General features: G+C 44.4%; 1 protein-coding gene across 2 annotated transcripts in view; it reads left to right on the forward strand.

Annotated features, from left to right (window-relative positions):
• The first annotated feature begins 911 nt into the window (after nt 1-911).
• Gpat4 (glycerol-3-phosphate acyltransferase 4) overlaps nt 912-18,966 on the forward strand; it is a 39,497-nt gene continuing 21,442 nt past the window's right edge. The window contains exon 1 of one of the 2 annotated variants that reach the window (XM_039094408.2): nt 912-6,690. The gene's annotated coding sequence lies outside the window, so the exon portion shown is untranslated. 2 annotated transcript variants of the gene reach the window in all.

Here is an 18,966-nt window from a genome sequence, read left to right on the forward strand (position 1 = left end):
ATCTTGCGATTGCCTTCTACCCCTGGGCACTAGACCTGCCCCTGAGGTGCCTGCCCAGCTGGCTGCTTCCAACCGAGTTAAGTAATATGATTGATTTGGTAGATCTTTTCCAGGTCTAAGTGGTTGAAATGTTACTCTAACTCAAGGTCTCTGTGGGTGAAAGGTTTTTGAATCTTTGAAACGTTCTCGTGTGTTCGAGTATCTGTTTATGTGCCTAGCAAGTTTTGTGGGGTATTTTAAGCTGTTACTGTGACAATCTTAGGAGGGAGAAAGTTATTTCGAGCAGTTTATAAGTAGGAGTGTCTGTTTAGGCTCACAGTTCTGGGGTTTTCAGTCTATACTCAACAGCATCCCTTGCTTTGCTCTGTAGTGAAGCAAAACAGCATGGTAAGGAATGGAGAAAACATCAAGGCTGCTCAGCCTGTGACGACAGGAAAATGTGGGGGATTAACTTCCATCAGCATCCTCTTCCTAAAGATCCTGACATTTCACAATAGTTTGACAAGCTGGCAAACCATTTTTCTGACTTGATCTATTTTTTATTTCTATTTTGAGCTTGTTTTCCCCTCCTCCAAGATCCCTCCATCTCCCTCTCCACATAACTATGGTTTTTCTCTCAAAAGAAAAAAAAAAAAGACCTACGAAAACACAAAAGCAAACAAGCAAACGACCAATAAAATGCCCAAACCAAAAAGTTGAAAACAAAACAAAAACAACAGCAAAACACTAAAACCCTAGACAAGTTTAGTTTGTGCTAGCCTACAGCTCTTGGGTACTAGGCCTGTCCTCAAGTGTGGTTACCCTACCTAGTGAGACTCCTTTGGAAAAAACTGATTCTCCTTTTACCAGAGATTTGTTTGCAGATGGCTTCTTGGTTAGGGGTGAAGCTTTGTGTCCAGTTCTCCATGCTGGGACTTTTGTCTGGAGGTGTGTATGCTGTTATGGTCTCTATGAATTCCTATGGGTATCAGTCGTGTTGCATCTGAAAGACACTTTCTACGGAATCATCTATTATCTCAAGCTCTTGCAGTCTCCTGCCTCCTCTTCCACACAGCTCTCTGAGCCCTGAGAGGAGGGGTTTGATGATGACATTACACTTAGAACTGAGTGCTCTGAAACCTCTTGCTCTGCATATTGTCTAATCGTGGGTCTCTGATCATTCCCACCCCCGAAACAAGCTGCTTTTCTGATGTGGGCTGATGAAGGCATTGCTCTATGAGTCTAACAGTATGTCACTGGAATCAAGACTAGGTAAGCCATGGGCCTAGAGGAAATCCTAACACTGTTGTTCTCTAAATAGAACATGGCCACTGTCGTGTAATAAGCAGTTTTTGAGGGACACTTAAAATCAAGCCTTATTAACAAGCAGTTTAAAACAAAACAAAATCCCATTGAGATGGAGAAATAGTTTGATGACTCAAAACATTTACTCTTCTTTCAGAAGAGCAGGGTTTGGTCCCCAGTGCCCACATAAGGTGGTTCATATCCATTTATAATTCTTGTGGTACCTGACACCTCTGGTCTCCTTGGGCACCAGCACTTATATGCAATTACCCATTCATAGTTAAAAGTAATAAAAAATCCTTTTTAAAAATCCTCAGCCACTGGTATCATATATTCTGGACAGTCCTGTCTATTCCTACAGTCTACAGTGTTGACAGTAATAGTAGGGTGTGCTGACAAGAGGCTTGGCTTGGTTGGTATCCGGTGAGCAGACAAAAAACCTCATGCAATGGCAGTCAGCATCCGTGACCAACTCCTGCCCCTGCAGACTGAAACATGACAGAAAGGGAAAACTGACAGGACATGTGAAGAGAAAGGGATTTCTCTTCTAGGAGTCTAGTTGAAGTCTGGCCATCTGAGAGACAAGAATTCCAAGACAATTAACAAAATTAGCCATGAAGGTTGCCTATATACAGAGAATATTCCTTTTATATAAAGAAATTTTAAATTGGCATATTCCTGACTCAAAGACAGCAAATTTCCCCTTAGGGAAGATTCTAGAAATGGCATCCTTCCCATTTAAGAGCAGCTTTTAAATCGAGGATCAGAAGACATAAAATTTAAAAGACTTATAGTATCCACATAACCCAACTAATCTATAGGCCCATGTGCTCATGTTTAAACGTTCTTTTCCCCCTTTTCTTCCCATAAGGGCTTGGAGAAAGTATGTGTCTGCCTAACATAGATGCATTTAAAATACTTCCCCATGCATTATCTTCAGTGGTTCGATGCATTTTTTTTTTTTTTGGTTCTTTTTTTCGGAGCTGGGGACCGAACCCAGGGCCTTGCGCTTCCTAGATAAGCGCTCTACCACTGAGCTAAGTCCCCAGCCCCCTGGATGCATTTTTTTAAAAGTGTGATTTGTCAGCATTTTAAGGTACAGGCACAAGAGTCTCACCGCTCTCCATACTTCCCCCAGGTGAGGGATATCTTCCACTAAAGCCACATCAGCTTTAAAGCTGAGCCACACTTCAGGACTAGCTACTTTATGAAGCAGAATTAGAGATTTTATTACATAGTTGCTTCTGCTGCTGGGATACAATATCACTGTATAGTTACTTTCTGTCGCTGTGATACAAAATCACCGTAATAGTTACTTTGTCACTGATACATTATATACCTATTTTCTGTCGCTGTGATACAGTATCACCTTATAGGTACTTTCTGTGGCTGTGATATAACATCCCTGTCAAAGCAAGGAACAGAAGAGTTTACTGTGGCTTAGGGTTCCAGAGGGATGAGAGTCCCTCATGATGGGGAGGCTTGGCTGCAAGAGCAAGAGTCTGAGATCATAGTCTTCATTTTTTTGAAAGATTTTTTTTAATGTGTATAGTTGATTTGCCTGTGTGTATGCATATGTGCCATGTGCTCATGGAAGTCAGAACTGGAATTTCTGGTGCTTGTGAGTCACCAGGTGGATGCTGGGAATTGAACTTAGGTCCTCTGCAAGAGCAGCCAGGGCTCTCAACCACAGAGCCATCCCCCTTCCCCCCGACCCCCAGACTCCTAAGAGATGACATCTTCAACCACAGACACTAAACAGAGTGAACTGGACTAATGCCTGACCCCAGAGACATACTTCATCCAGCAAGGCTCAACCTCCAAATGGTTCCATAACCTCACAAAGTGCGACTGAGGAACAAGCATTTGAACATATAAGCTTATGAAGACATTCCACCACATCTTTATTTAATATTTGTGTGTATGTTGATGATGTTTGTGTTTATTTGTGCACCGTTGTCCATGTACCCCCCTTTGTGTGTAGAGGTCAAAGGACAACTCTGGGTGTCTACCCTTACCTTCTAGCTGAAGACAGATCTCATCATTACTTCATACACCTGGCCCAGGAGCTTCCAGAAATTCCTGATTACAGACACACAATCTGTGGGTCAAAACTCAGGTCTTCATGCTTGCACAGCAGGCGATTTATCCACTAAGCCCTCTCTCCAGTCCGTAGTAAAGATGTGTTCATATAGGCTTAAGTTCAGGGGTTAGGAGGAAAAGCATGGCGGTGAGCTCCTCAAAGAGCTCAAAGACCCATTGTTTTCTCAATGCTCCTAGACAGGATTTTGGGCGGGGGTTGAGGTTACATCATAGGGTGGTTTCTACTCTTCCAGAGGACCTGAGCTAGGTTCCCAGTGTTGGCTCCAACTGTCTAAAACTCTAGCCAGGGAAGCCAGTCCTGCCCTCTTCAGGCACTTGCACAAATGTGAACACACACACACACACACACACACACACACACACACACAAATAAATCCTAAAGAGAACTACAAAATAAACAGTATTTTCTGTGAAGGCTGTTGACATGAAATTAATATTGTTCACATAGATATTTAGGTTAATCTAGCAGTGACCGGGCTGAAGATCTGAATGTGTGTTACTTTATGTAGGTAGGGCCCTCTTTCTTGCTCCCAGAAATTGCCTGAGAATTTTTATACCTTAACTTTGTTCATAGTAAAGCTATCCTACATTGCTGAATGCTATCAGTTGTAAGCCTGTCATTGTGTATGTGTTTCTAAGTGTGGAAGCCAGAAAGGTCAACTTCCAGTATCTGCCTATAGCCCTTTGCACATGCTTTTGAGACAGGGCCTCTCATTGAACATAGAGTCAATGTTTTGGCTAGGCTGGCAGGACAGTGAACCTCTCACCCCAGGACCTGCCTGTCTGTGTTCCTCCAGTGTACTAGCCTTTTCTATGGCTGCTGGGGATCTGAACTCAAGTCCTCACACTTAGTAAGCACTTTATCCACTCAGCCATTTCCCTGGCCCAGAAAAGGACTTTTACAAAGATGTCACTCGATATTCAACTTTGAACTGCACACTTGCATCTTATCGCCAGGCACTACCTGGAGTACATTTTGAAATTTTTTATTTACTTATTTTAATTTTACCTAAAAATTGGTTATGGGTGTTTTGCCTACATGTATATCTGTGTGGGCCAGAAGAGGCCATTGGATCCCCTGAGACTGGAGTTAGTTATAAGGGGAAGGAACTGGTGTCCTCTGAAAGCAGCCAGAGCTGTCAATTGTTGAGCCATCTCTCTACTCCCACCTGTATTGTTTATATTTCTAAGTGACTTTATATAACCCTGGCTGGCCTAGAACTTACTATGCAAACCAGGCTGGCCTCAAACTTACAGAAATTCACCGCCTCTGTTTTTTGATGCTTGATTAAAGGTGTTGACTACCATGCCTCCCCTGTATTATTTTTTAAAATGTTTTCATTACATTTATCCATTAATGTGTTGGTGCCGGTGTACACATTCCTGAGTATGTTTTTGCCCCAGTCCCCCTATGGAGGTTAAAGGATAACTTGTCAGTCCCTGGGACTAAGATTAAATTCAGGTTATCAAGTTTGACAAGTGCCTTTTCCCACGGACTCATTCACTAGTTAGTTCTTTGGGGAGTTGTTTTTAAGACAGTGTCACAGAGCTAGCCTAGGCTGATCTGGACTTTCAGTGTAGCTGAAGGTGACGTTAAACTTCTGATCCTCCTGCCTCAACATTTGTGGAGTGTTTCGATGAGTATTAGCTACCACAGTTATTTAAAGAAACCATGACTTTAAAAAATATTTTCTTGTAGTCATTCCTCAGCAGCATCAAATCAGCATATTTGGGGTTTGCACTGTATTAGAATTCTTGAGTTTAAAAACTGCTTCAGGGGCTGGGGATTTAGCTCAGTGGTAGAGCGCTTACCTAGGAAGCGCAAGGCCCTGGGTTCGGTCCCCAGCTCCGAAAAAAAGAACCAAAAAAAAAAAAAAAAAAACTGCTTCAGTTAGCCTGCTCACAAAAATCTGTTAAATCAATTTTGTCTTGGGATTAGGGCAGAATCTTTAATAATTTCTGAAATGTCCATAAACTTATTCATGCTATTTCATACAAGTATTTGTGAAAAAGTGTTCTTGGCGCTGACATTTATAAAATTTAAAACTTTGAGAAACTACGTTTTATATCCTTTGGTATCAAATATTTAGCTGACTTCTTTATATTAAAAATGGCAAACATGGGCTGGAGAGATGGCTCAGTGGTTAAGAGCACTGACTGCTCTTCCACAGGTCCTGAGTTCAATTCCTAGCAGCCCCATGGTGGCTCACAACCATCTGTAATGAGATCTGGTGCCTTCTTCTGGTGTGTCTGAAGACAGCTACACTGTACTCATATATAATAAATAAATCTTTTTAAAAAATGGCAAACATATCCATCTCATTAATATGCAAATGTGATCTAATAGTTAATAATAGTAAGGCTAGCAATACATAGCAAAAATGCTTTTAAATAAATTTATGATTATCAGTAAATATTTCTGGTATACTTATACATACCTGGAGTTGTGTAAAGAAATAAAGAAGTGGAAGTTTAAGTCCTAATTAAGGAAAAGGTTAGGTACTGTAGGAAGTAAATAAAAGCAGGAAACCCTGAGGCTGGGAATGAAGCCCAGTTGGTCGAATGCTTTTAACATGCATGAGGCCCTGAGTTCCAGCCCCAGCACTTTATACAGCTTGGGTTGGTAGTTTAGCCCAGCACTTTGGGAGGTGGAAGCAGTAGGAGCAGAAATTGATGGTCATTGGGCAACTCACAGCTTTTGAGGCACGTCTGTTTTATAAGGAGGTTCTGTCTCAAAAGCGGTGTGGGATGGGCAAAAGAGGCGTGCCCCCCCCCCAATCCCTTCTTTCTTTTTCTTCTTCTTCTTCTTTGGAGTTTCAAGTGGGACGAGAGATTAGTTAGAACTGTGGCTGAGTTGGAAAACTGCTGCTGGCCAACCAGCCAATTACGTCAAGAGGAGCTCCGGGATGCAGCTAACGTTTCGTGGCCAGCCAGAACCGAATCTCACGCAAAGTCCCACAAAGACTCGGTAAACGAACCTCGCTATGCCAGGCTAATCTCCCTCTCCCGCCCGGACTGATGCCTGTTCTGGAGACGCAGCTCAGACACCCCGCGGGTCTTCAGAAAGCGACCTCAGCTCACTCCGAGAGCATCAGTGCTTAAGGGCGAGCATCGCCGGAGCCCCGCCCATCCCGGTCCACCCAAGGACCGCGCAAGCGCAGTTGGGCGGGACGCGGGGGGTCCACGTTCAGCGGCGTAGACAAAGGCGGGCGTGCGCACGCTCTTACGTAGGCCTGGGCCGGCGGCGGGCAGGGCAGGGCGGGAGCGGCAGTCACCGAGGACTGGAGTCGAGCCTCACGGCCGGTGAGTTGGAAGGACTGGTCCTGCTGGACGCCCCAGGCCGCGGCCGGGCGTGGGGCGCGGGGTCGGCAGCCGCGGGCCGGGGTCCGGCCGGTGGGGCAGCCGCTGCTGGGCGGTCCGAGCTCCTTCCCGCCCGCCCCACTCCTGTCCTTAGCCAGCTCCGCTCTGCTCTCCTCTCCTCTCCAGCCGCCCCGCTCCTCTCCTTCCTCCTCACTAGCCCTGCTGTTCTCAATCTTGTCTCCTCATCTCCTCTCCAGCCACGGGGCTCCTCTGCTCAGCCAGCCCTGCTCTCCTCATCCGGCCCTTCTCTCCCTTCCCTCCTCTTCTCACCCGCCGCGCTCCTCCCTCCTTAGCCGGCTTCTCTCCTCGTCAACCGACCACGCTCCTCTCCGCAGGCCGCTCGCCGCCTCGGCCTGGTGTGGCCCTGAGCTAAGGAGCGTGGCTGAGAACCGGGCGTTAGATCACGTGGAAACGCCTTCACCTGTGGTTCCCCTGGAATGCACCCATTCCTCCTGCTGTGCTCAGACTTTCTTTTTCCGGATCCGCTTCCCTTTCCGCACTTGAGAGTCCCAATGCTTGCCTGGGATAGGGACAGCCCAGCTTCATGCTACTCGACTTTCCTGAACCACCAGGATTGTCTCTTTTCCAGCCTTCTTCACACCCCAGACTCCCTTTCGCCTTGGTTCCATGCCCTCAGTGGCAGCGTCCTACCTGAAAGTTTGACCTATTTACTCACTTTCCATCTTACGTGGATATAGCATTGGTGGCTCAGGTTATAGAAAAATCTATGTGAAATTGTCGGGCATCAAGACCTTAAGTTCCATGCCATACTCAACTCTTGCGTATTGCCGATAGGTAGCCTTTGAAGAACTTTGGTTTCGTTCGTTTTCCTTAATTGGAGCAGGACTTTGAAGAGTCTCTGCTGAGTAGGAGCATGTCTTCAAGGTTGTATCGCAACCCCGTAGAGACGGGCATAAAAATCACTGCAGTCAAAGACTATGGTCAAAACTGTAATCTTGCCTGCTAAATATTCTTTCCTCTTTCTGAGAGTAAGTTCTTCAGGTCTGTATTTTGGAGAACTTCAGATATGCAGAAGCAGCAACATATGCCCATTATTAGATATGCTCAGTAATATCCAGGGTTAATCATGTGATATCTGCATCTTCATTTATTTTACTTTTTCTATCTCAGGAAGAAACAAAAATTGAGCACTGGAGCATGTGCGAGAGAAAGTGTGTGTGTGTGTGTGTGTGTCTGTCTGTCTGTCTGTCTGTCTCTGTCTCTGTGTGTGTGTGCGCTAAAGAGAGTGTGAGTGGTTTATTTAATTTTACCAATGAGCTGTATATCTCCAGTCTCAGTGTTTTTGATAGACAGTGAGGATTTTTTATTTTCAAGATTTATTTGTTATAAATACACTGTAGCTGTCTTCAGATATCCGATCCCATTACAGATGGTTGTGAGCCACCATGTGATTGCTGGGAATTGAACTCAGGACCTCTGGAAGAGCAGTCAGTGCTCTTAACCACTGAGCCATCTCTCCAGCCTGACAGTGAGCCTTTAAAAGTCAAAAGTAGCTTAAGTTTCAAACTATTAAAAGTCCTTCCTTGAGCTGAGGAGCTGGCTCTGTGAGTGAAGTGATACACAAACGTAAGGACCTGCGTTCAGATGCCCAGCATCCATGTAAAAAGCCATTCGTGGCACTCACCTGTAGTCTCACTGCTGGGAGGCAGAGACAAGGATCCTTTGGGTTCCATGTGAGACCCTGTTCCAATAAAGTGGTAGGGCTAGAGAGATGACTCATCTGTTAAGAGCCTGAAACTCTTGCAGAGGACCTGGAGTGGATCCTGGCATCGTGTGGTGGTTTACAGTTATCTGTAACTCTAGTTCCAGGGGATCCCATAGCCTCAAATGTTCATGGCCACATATAAACTCAGAGTTACACAATTAAAAATAAAAGGAGAGCTGGAGAAGATGCAGTGGACTTTCAGAGCACAGGCTGCTCTTCCAGAGGTCCTGGGTTTGATTCCTGGCATCCACCTAGTGGTTCACAACTGTCTATAGCTCACTTCCAGGGGAACTGGCACCCTCATCTAGCCTCAGACAACATGCATGCACATACATACATGAAGGCAAAACACTCATAAAATACTAAAACAATTGAAAGTAGAAAATGACTGAGGAAGAGACCTAACTTCTGGTTTCAGTATGCACATGCATGAATGAGAACTTCAGGTGATTTTGTCCAGTGTCTTCATTGTTTTTAAATGAGCCTTCATGTTCAGAGGAGTTCGCTGGCTTGTTCATAGGGGCCGATATTGAGGCTAAGGACACTCCATTTTCCCAGCTCTGCATTGGGTTTTTTTCTTCTCTGCCACAGCGAAGTGCCACTTTCAGGTTCCCTGGAAAACTTACAGTCGTGACGTTAAATGAGTGAACACAAGCTTTTCCAGTGGCATCCAGTGTAGTGCAATGAAATGTGCTTACATTTATTTTAAAAATAAGTGTGGGACAAAGGACAAATTTTGATTATAGCTTTTAGAAGACTTTGGAAAATACTGCCTTAAAGCTGGTTGGCAGTTAAACAGAAAGATTTAGATAACATTCACTGCTATTTAATGAAGTTACAGAGGGGGGTCACACTAGGTGATAGGCTCAAGTGGTGGGGCACTGTTAGGAAGTTTGTTATTGGAACAAAATATATTCACAACAAAATAATGATGGCTACAGTGTATCAGTAGTAAAATCTTGGGCCTACTGTCTTTCAGGTAGTCATTGACCAAAATGCCCTTATGAGTGCTGTAAGTTTTTTTTTCCCTCCAGAAACAATGTTGCAACTAGGAAAGTACAAATATTACAGGGCACCCTGCATTGTTCCAAGGCCCAACTAAAGGAATTTCTTCAAGTGTGTGGTTTGGTTTAGTTGTGGTTTGGTTTGGTTGTTGTTTGGTTTGGTTTGGTTTGGTTGTGGTTTGCTTGTTTTTTAAAATAAATTAACTGAGGTGAGTACATGCAGAAATAACTTACCAAGGTTTCTTGCTTGAGATAGCCTGTCTTTAAAACCTAGGATGCTTTAAATGGGACTTCACTAAGTGAATCTGTATGTTGGTTGGATCAGGGCTGAAGTATTTTTACAAGAGGACTAATAATTGATTAATGAGATTCCCTATGCAAGTTAAACTGGCAAGCTGAACAAAATAATATAACTGAGATACTTGGAGCATATTCCGTTCATTGACAGCATATGGCAAAAGTACTGAGTATTGATTCTAATCCTCTTTGTACTAGGTATCTGTTTCTTTCCCATTCCCTTTCATCGTGTGTGGTGGTTAACCTTAATTATTAACTTCATTGGATTAAGAAATGCTTAGGAGATTAGCAAAGCTCACTTGAGAGTGTCCAAACGTGTTTTCAGAAACAGATTGAGTAGACTCTGAGTTAGGGACTAGATTAGTCCTGTGGTGTTCATATGATGGCGTTACTGAACAGTGGTTAAAGGTGAGAAGGGACTAGCTGTCAGATTTAAGTCACAGGGCCATGCCCTTCAGAACTGTCTTCTTTCTGTATCCCATTTCTGCTTCCTGTCTGCCACAAAGTGAACAGCTGGTTCCTTTATTTTTTAATGATTTATTATATTTATATGAGTGCACTGTTGCTATCTTCAGACACACCAGAAGAGGGCATCAGCCCCATTACAGATGGTTGTGAGCCACCATGTGGTTGCTGGGAATTGAACTCAGGACCTCTGGAAGAGCAGTCAGTGCTCTTAACCTCTGAGCCATCTCTCCAGCCCCAAACAGCTAATTCTGTCACACACCCTGCTGTCATATTCTGCCCAGGCCTGTGGAGTTAGTGAACCTTAGACTGAACCCTCTGGAACCAAGCCAAATAGACTTTTTTCCCTTGAGTTACTCTGTCATGTCCATCACAGTGACAAAAAGTCTAGCACAGGTGGGTGGCTATAGTTTGTATCAGTTTTCTTATACTTAATGTGGGGATGTTCTCCAAGGAGTGTTATGAATAAGCAAATCCTAGACTTCAGAGTACATTAGATTTAGGTATTTGTACTGGCTGGTTCTGTGTGTGTCAACTTGACTCAAGGTGGAGTTATCACAGAGAAAGGAGTCTCAGCTGAGGAAGTGCCTCCATGAGACCCAGCTGTAAGGCGTTTGCTCAATTAGTGATCAAGGGGGCGGGCCCAGTCTGTTGTGAGTGGTGCTGTCCTTGGGCTGGTGGTCTTGGGTTCTATAAAAGAGCAAGCTGAGCAAGCCAGGGGGAAGCAAGCCAGTAAGTAACATCCCTCCATGGCCTCTGCATCAGCTCCTGCTTCCTGACCTGCTTGAGTTCCAGTCCTGACCTCTTTGGTAATGAACAGCAATGTGGAAGTGTAAGCTGATAAACTCTTCCCTACCCGACTTGCTTCTTGGTCATGATGTTTGTGTAGGAATAGGAACCCTGAGTAAGACAGTATTAGTATAGGCTATGTGCATATTGTACATGGTTGTAAATTTAATTTCAGGATGGCCATTTGTAAGTTTGCAACCAATACAGTTGTGGTCACACAGATGGAGCTTAATGGGAAGCAGCTACCTCTAGTTGACATGGTATCCTAGTTTGCTTTCAGTTTGGAACCATGTGGTTGAGCCATCCATCCATCCATCCATCCATCCATCCATCCATCCATATCCCATCCCCATCCCCTCTCCCCCAGTCTCTGGCATTTGAATGCTTGGTTTCTAGTTGGTGGTATTGTGGGGGTTTAGGAGGTGTGGCTTTGAGGTTTCAAAAGCCACACACCGTTCCCACTTCAGTTCCCACTCCTTGCTTGTGGTTCAAGCTATGAGCCTTCAGCATCCTGTGGCAGCTGTCATGTCTGTAGCCTCTGCTGTGTCCTCATGGGCTCTTTATCGTTCTATAAGCATAACTCCATGAACCCATCCCTCTGTAAGTTGCTCTGGTCATGCTGTTTTATCACAACAATAGAAAAGTAACTAATAGACAGTGTAACCAAGTGCAGCTTTGTGAGGAAAGGGTCTGTCTGTGTCATATATCCCAATCACTATTGATCATTGAGGAAGATCAGGACAGGAACCATACAGTCAGATTTGTCTGCCTAGGGATGGTACCTCTCAGTGGACTGGGCCCTCCCACATCAGTTTGATAAAGTGTCTCACTTCCATGCCCACGGGACATTCTGATGGAGATAACTCCTCAGGTGAGGTCCCTGTGCCTTAGGTAGCTGTTACCAAGACAGCGTTTCTCAGTGTAGCTCTGGCTATCTGGAATTCATTCTGTAGACCAGTCTGCTCTCAAACTCGGGGTTCCACCTGCCTCTGGGTGCTGGGATAAAAGGTGTTTACCACCATGTCCAACTTCCCAGGAAACTTAATTTATGTTTGGTTGACAAAACTAACCAGCACAATTGACCCCTTGTCAACTTGGCACAGATACATCACTGTTAAACCATAATCCCCCTTATGATCCCAAGACCTCATGTTACTGTCACAGTGTAAAACACAACTAGAAATCCCACAGCCCTCAGCAGTTGCTGAGATAGGATCTCTATGACAGTGGTTCTCAGTACTAATCTTCCCAATACTGTGGCCTGTTAATGCAGTTCCTCATGTTGTGGTGACCCCAAACCATGAAATTGTTCTTGTCACTACTTCATAACTAATGGCTCAGCGGTTAAGAGCACTGACTGCTCTTCCAGAGGTCCTGAGTTCAATTCCCAGCAACCACATGGTGGCTCACAACCATCTGTAATGGGATCTGATGCCCTCTCTGGTGTGTCTGAGGACAGCTACAGTGCACTCATATAAATAAACATTTTTAAAAAAAGAGTCATGTAAATATCTATGTTTTCTGATGGTCTTAGGCAACTCTTGTTAAAGGTTGTGAACCACAGGTTGAGAACTGCTTCTCTATTGTATAGTCCTGAAATTTGCTATACATACCAGGCTGGCCTTAAACTCAGAGATCCACCTGCCTCTGCCTGCCAACTCCTGGAATTAAAGCCATGTGCCACCATGCCTGGCAAAAATTTCAGCACTTTAAAAAGTCCAGGGCTTCTTTAAAAATCCACATGCTCTTAAAAGTGTTCTTCTGTAATATATATATTCCCCCACCCCTTATTTCAGGAGGAAAAATTCAGGGCACAGTTAAAATCCAATCAAAGTAAAAGCCATGACCCAGCCATGTAAATAGCTCAGTGTACGTAACTGGGGGCCCACTTCTTCTGGCCCCTTCTGGCCTTGCCCCGTGCTCCATCTCTAATGATAGGGAGAGAAACACCTTCTTTCATTAGTCGAAAATATATTATTTTCAGAGTTTCCCTTTAAAATTTTTAAGTCAGTACTATTTACTAAAAATATAAACATATTTAGGTTTAATGTTTATGATAGCTGCTGTGAAAAGAATGTAAAAGCATATGCTAATTAGTTTGCTTTAGATTCCACAGTGTGTATTGAAAGATCACCCTTTAATGCCAATTAAAAATGTTAAAAACTGTGGGCTGATGAGATTGCTCGCTGGGTAAAGGTATTTGCCACTACTCCTGACAGCCCGAGTCTGTTCCTTAGGACTCATGTTGAGAGAAGAGAACTGACTCCTGCAGGTTATCCTGCACAAACGCAAACATACACAAAATGCAGTAACATTTTTAGAATAATTTCTAAAAGTTAGCCGTACATGTTTCTTGGCTTTTAGTGTTGGCTTTTAGTGTTTCTCTGGCCTTGCATGTTGTCCCGCCATTGAGCCACATCCCCCACCTCTTGAGTGTTTGAGATAGAGTTTAATACAGTCTTGTTCAAAGCCGCCATAGATCTCTAGCTATCGGTTCATTCTTCCCCCTGAGTCTAGGGGTTGCAATGCTACGCTGTCTCCTCTCCTAAGAGGACAGTGATTCATGTACCCACTCCCTCAGCATATGTGTGTTTGTGTGAATGTTGGAGGTAGAACCTCAGGCCTGTGTATTCTAGGCAGGCTTTCTACTACTGAATTACATCCCTCATCCTTCAAGTCCATCGATGTAGTGAGACAGGACCTAAGTATGTAGCCCTGGCTGGCCTGGACCTCACTGTGTAGACCAGGCTAGCCTCAGACTCAGAGATGTCTGCGCTTCAGCCTCCAGGGTCCTGGGCACTCCTAGACTCAACATGCTATGTTAATTTTTGAAACAAAATCTCTATAGTTCAGGCTGTCCTGAGACTCACCAGGTTGACTTCAAACCCATGATCCCCTAGTCAGTCTCTCAAGTGTTGAGATTACAGCTCTGAGCCACTGCTCCCAGCTCTTTTTGGCCTTGAACGAAACATAAACCGTCCCAGTATGTTTGGACGGGCTGTATGTAGCAGACCTGCACATGGCAAACATGGGACTGATGGTCTTTGCTCTCCCCTTCTCCATTCCCTCCAGCTTGCTGGTCCATTAGCTTACGTTCCTGAAGCTAACCACCAGGGTTTGTTTCCTTATTTGACTACTTCCCCTTCTGAGGCTGACCACCAAGGTCCAGCTCTCAAAGTATTGACGTCCAGCGTCAAAACCATTCCCCTTTTGGCTGTCTTACCATGCCCAGTCAAAATCAACCAACCAATCCAGCACAAGGTCCCCCACTTTCCTTTATGAGCTGCCATTTGCCTGTGGGCCAGTCTGTCTCCTCTCTATCCAGTCCCCCTGGGACAAATGTCCCTCCCCCTCTCCCCTACTTCCTGTCTTTGTCTCTTACTCCCTGTCCTTTGTCCCTCAGGGGGAAATCTTTATGCCAAGAACTTTGAGGTCCTTCCTGTTTAGTCAGACACCTTTTCTAAATTGTATCAAATTTTGTATTTCCTCTAGAGGTGCAAGGAGTCGTAATTATCATGCACTCCTTGCTAAAGCTGCCTCTAGTACACGTGTGCACGCATGGCAGGTGGGATCTGGTCATTTGAATTTGTATTTCCCTGACATAGCATGGAGCACCCTTTTAAGATTATTTGCCATTCCTATGTCCTCTCTAGGCTTCCAAATGTCATCACCACTAATTATGCTTTCGTTGAGTTGGTTAGTGACATCTAAAAGGTTTATTAAATCTGTGTATGTCGTGTACACACATGAGCTTCTTTCTCTGTGTTCTGTGGTGTGGTGGAAGTTGGTACAACCCGTCAGTTCTCTCTCACGTTTCCTAAGACGGGGCCTCACCATGTAACCCTGATGTCCTGGGACTTACTGTGTAGACCAGGCTGGCCTCCCAGTTATAGAGAGCTGTCTGCTTCTCCCCTGTGTCCTGGTATTAAAGATGTGCATCACCACCCCCATCTGGTTCTCTCATTAGTTCATTCCAGGGCTTGAACTAAGGTCAACTTAGTGACAAGCATCTTCATGCCCTGTGCCATCTCAATGGCCCTGTTACTGGCCTTAAAACAACAAAAACACCCTTTTGCATGAGGATTCAATAGCCTTACTTAAAATGTGGAATCACTGTTACTGAACTGCTTCCTTATGTGTGTCGCTGATCTGGACTTAGGTGCTTAAGGGCTTTCACAGCAAGTGCCCTTAACAAGCCATCACACTAGGCCCACACTGACCCTTTTTAAATTTTAAGATTTTATGTGCACGTGCATTTTGCTTGTGTGTATATAAGCACCATATGCATCCAGTGTGCCACGTGAGACCTAAAGATATTGGACCACCTGGAACTGGAGTTAAAACAATGTATAAACATGTATAGATCATGTGGGTGCTGGGAACCAAATCTGGGTCTTCTGCAAGAGGAGCCAGTGCTCTGGACAATTGAGAGCCCTTTCTGCCCACCCCACCCCCTTCTCCCTTCCTTTCTGACTTTTAAAAATGAGTGTATTACCCATAGTATGTGTGCACAATGTGCATGCTGTACCTGCAAAAGCCAGAAAAGGGCATCTGGTACCCGGTAGCTAGGGTTACAGATGTTTGTGAACAAGCATATGAATGCCAAAAACCAGGCCTGGGTCCTTTGCTCTTCACTGACGAGCTATCTCTCCAGCCTGTATATACTGTCTTTTCTTAAGTGGGTGAAAACAAGATTAAAATACTTGTTGTTCCTAGCTTCAAGAGACTTTTCTATTGTTTGGAGTAAACTTGGTGTACCATGTTACTTATTGGCCAGTTCTAACCTTGGTGAGTTCAGAGTGGGGGAGGGGGTTGAGATGGGACTGGGATAGACAAGACAAACCTCTCAGCCCACCTCCACCTCCTAGTGAGCGGAGGCATCCAGAGCTGACTTGAAATGTATGCATACTTGGGATTCCTGGGATCACTTTACCTTGTCTTAGTGCGTCTCTGTATTTTGGCAAACCTAACTTCCTACGGAGCTGCAGCATCAGTTCAGACTGACACAGTCTGACAGATTGTTTCACACTGATCACACGTAAAACCAGCCTGGCCTTGCCTGGAGTCATGCTTGCTGTCACATCAGAATGAGCATTGGATAGGTCTCAGGTTTAATCCACCCAAAAGCAAATGTGCAAGTTATCCCAGGAGCAGCAGGACCTCCAGACTTGAGCTCAGAGCTGATGTATTGTACAGTTTCTGTCCTGTGGTTTATCTTAGTTAATATTTAACTCTTAGCATTGATGAAGTGCAGAGGCTGGACTGGATTCTCTGTGTCAGCTCATAACTCTGTGGCTTGTCACTGGCTGTTGCCTCCGGCTTTGAATGATAATTGATATTTACACCTTTAATTTATCAAGCACTTGTTGATAAGAACTGATAGCTTGATCTGGTTGATTGGTATTGTTGGCAGATTTGAGGTATATGTTTCACGATTTTAAATAGAGACCTGTAGACAAAAACGCCACAGTCCCGCTTACATCGCTTAATAGATTGACCCTGATTCCATCCATGTTGCTGTAAATGAGAACTGCACCTTTTATGGCTAAATAAGATACTGTGTGTGTGTGTGTGTGTGTGTGTGTGTGTGTGTCTGTAAGAGTGTCTGTGTATGTGTGTGAGAGTGTCTGTGTATGTGTGTGAGTGTGTCTGTGTGTATGAGTGTGTGTGTGTGTGTCTGTGTGTCTGTAAGAGTGTCTGTGTATGTGTGTGAGAGTGTCTGTGTATGTGTGTGAGTGTGTGTGTGTGAGAGTGTCTGTGTATGTGTGTGAGTGTCTGTGTATGTGTGTGAGTGTGTGTGTGTGAGAGTGTCTGTGTATGTGTGTGAGTGTGTGTGTGAGAGTGTCTGTGTATGTGTGAGAGTGTGTCTGTGTGTGTGAGTGTGTATGTGTGTGTACACCATACATACTTTGCTTGCCCACTCATCTACTGAAGGGCGCTGAGTTGATACTTATTTTATTATTGGGGTGTATACTAGGATATATTGCAGCTATGGGAATAGTGCTGCAATAAACATGTCTCTCCGAGTGTAGTGCCTTCCTCTCAGTGGAGTTGCTGCATCATATTTTAGTTCCATTTTAGTGCTTCGAGCTCTCTACTGATTTTCCGTAGTAAAGTAATAACATTTCCTAACAACTGCATTCTCAACTCTCTTCTCACGCTGGCTTCAGCTTTTGTCTTTATAATGATAGCCAGGTTTACATTCTTTGAGCAGACTTTTCAGTCAGTAGGTATAGGCTGAAAGAGATTGAAATAATTGACCCAAATCTCATTCACACTAATCCAGAACGAAGTAGGCCAAGAGTCAAACTGTAGGGCGTCTCTTGAGTGAACTGAAGCTTACCTACTGAAAACACTGAATGCAGTTAAAGATGGTGAAAGGATGAACAGAAGCATCAATTCTGCAGGTAGTTACTCCTACAGCATGTAGCCTGTGTCTTATGCATATTTCCCTGGAGATACTCGATGCAAATGGCTGTAAGCATGTTGTACTTTTCATTTCCTTCCTCATAATTGGTATTTATTGTAGATATTATTTTGCTTCCAACTGGGAGGTTGTATTTTTGAGACAGGGTCGGGCTATGTATGACATAGCCCACACTGGTTCAAAATTGCAATCCTCCTGATTCAGCCTCCTTGGTGTTAGGTTGGAAAGCATGAGCCATCACATCCTGCTAAGACTTTCTTTTCATCATTGTGTATGTACACCTGCTTCCCCTACCTTGCTGTTCTGTGTGTTGGGGAGTAGAACCCTGAGGCACAGCTAGGCAGGTGTTCTGCAATGAGGGCTCTCTCTCTCTCTCTCTCTCTCTCTCTCTCTCTCTCTCTCTCACACACACACACACACACACACACACACACACACACACACAGATTTATTTATTTGCACGTCTCTATGTGAGTCCATTTGTGCAAGCCCATAGAAGGCAGAAGAGGGTACCAAGTCTCCTCTCTCCCTCTTTTCTATTTCCTTTGAGGCAGGGTCTCTCCCTAACCCTGTTTTATTTGGGGGGTGGTAGGGAGGTCAGCTTGTCTGGAAGGCAGCAATTCCTAGTGATCTACCTGCTTCCTGAGCTAGGGATACAGTTGAGCTCTGGACACAACGTTTGTGTTCTGGAAGGATGTGAACGCTGGTCCTCACACTTGTGCAGTGAGCTCTTTAACCACTGAGCCATTTTTACAGCTCATCTGGTTTTTAAAAAAGATAGTGTGCTATTGTGTCTTCTGCCGGTGGGACTTGGCTTTTTCTTTTTCTTTTGGATATTTAAAGTACAGCTGTTCCTAATTCCTTTTGTAGATGCATTAGTGTAAGGGTTTCAGCTTCAGCCGTGTGAGTATTTAGGCAAGGTGATTCTTTGTTGTGGGGAAGTCTTGCGTCTGACACATTTAGTAGCGTCCCAGCTCCATTGCACCAGGTGCCAGCAGTACCCTGTTCTGAGGTTTGACAACCAAGCAGAGCTGCAGTGTTAAATGCTCCCAAGGGTGTGAAAACATCAGCCCTGGTTGAGAACCGTTGCTTTCATTTATTCTTAGCAGACATTTCTCTAAGTTCTGTTGCTGGAGTTAAGGCACCACATTTAAGCTTTATGACATTTGCTAAGCCATTCTTCAAAGAGATCATAACATAACATGTTAACTCGTTACCCAGTGGCATCTGAGGGTATTTTATAGTTTTCATCAACTCAGTGGTTTGGTAAAATTTGCCATGGTCTGTTGGTTGGTTGGACGGATGGATGGATGGATGGACAAATGGACAGATGGATGGCTGGCTGGCTGCTGGTTGATTGGTTTGGTTTGGGTTTCTGAGACAGTGTCATGTTTTCTAGGTGTTCCTCAAACTTTAAAGTGTATAAGCCTCAGCCTCCTGAGTGCTGGGCCACCACACTTAGCTTAATATAGAAGTTCATATCACATTTTTTTGTTGTTGTTTTTATACTT

Source organism: Rattus norvegicus, chromosome 16, assembly GCF_036323735.1.
Source record: "Rattus norvegicus strain BN/NHsdMcwi chromosome 16, GRCr8, whole genome shotgun sequence".
Classification (NCBI taxonomy): Eukaryota; Metazoa; Chordata; class Mammalia; order Rodentia; family Muridae; genus Rattus; species Rattus norvegicus.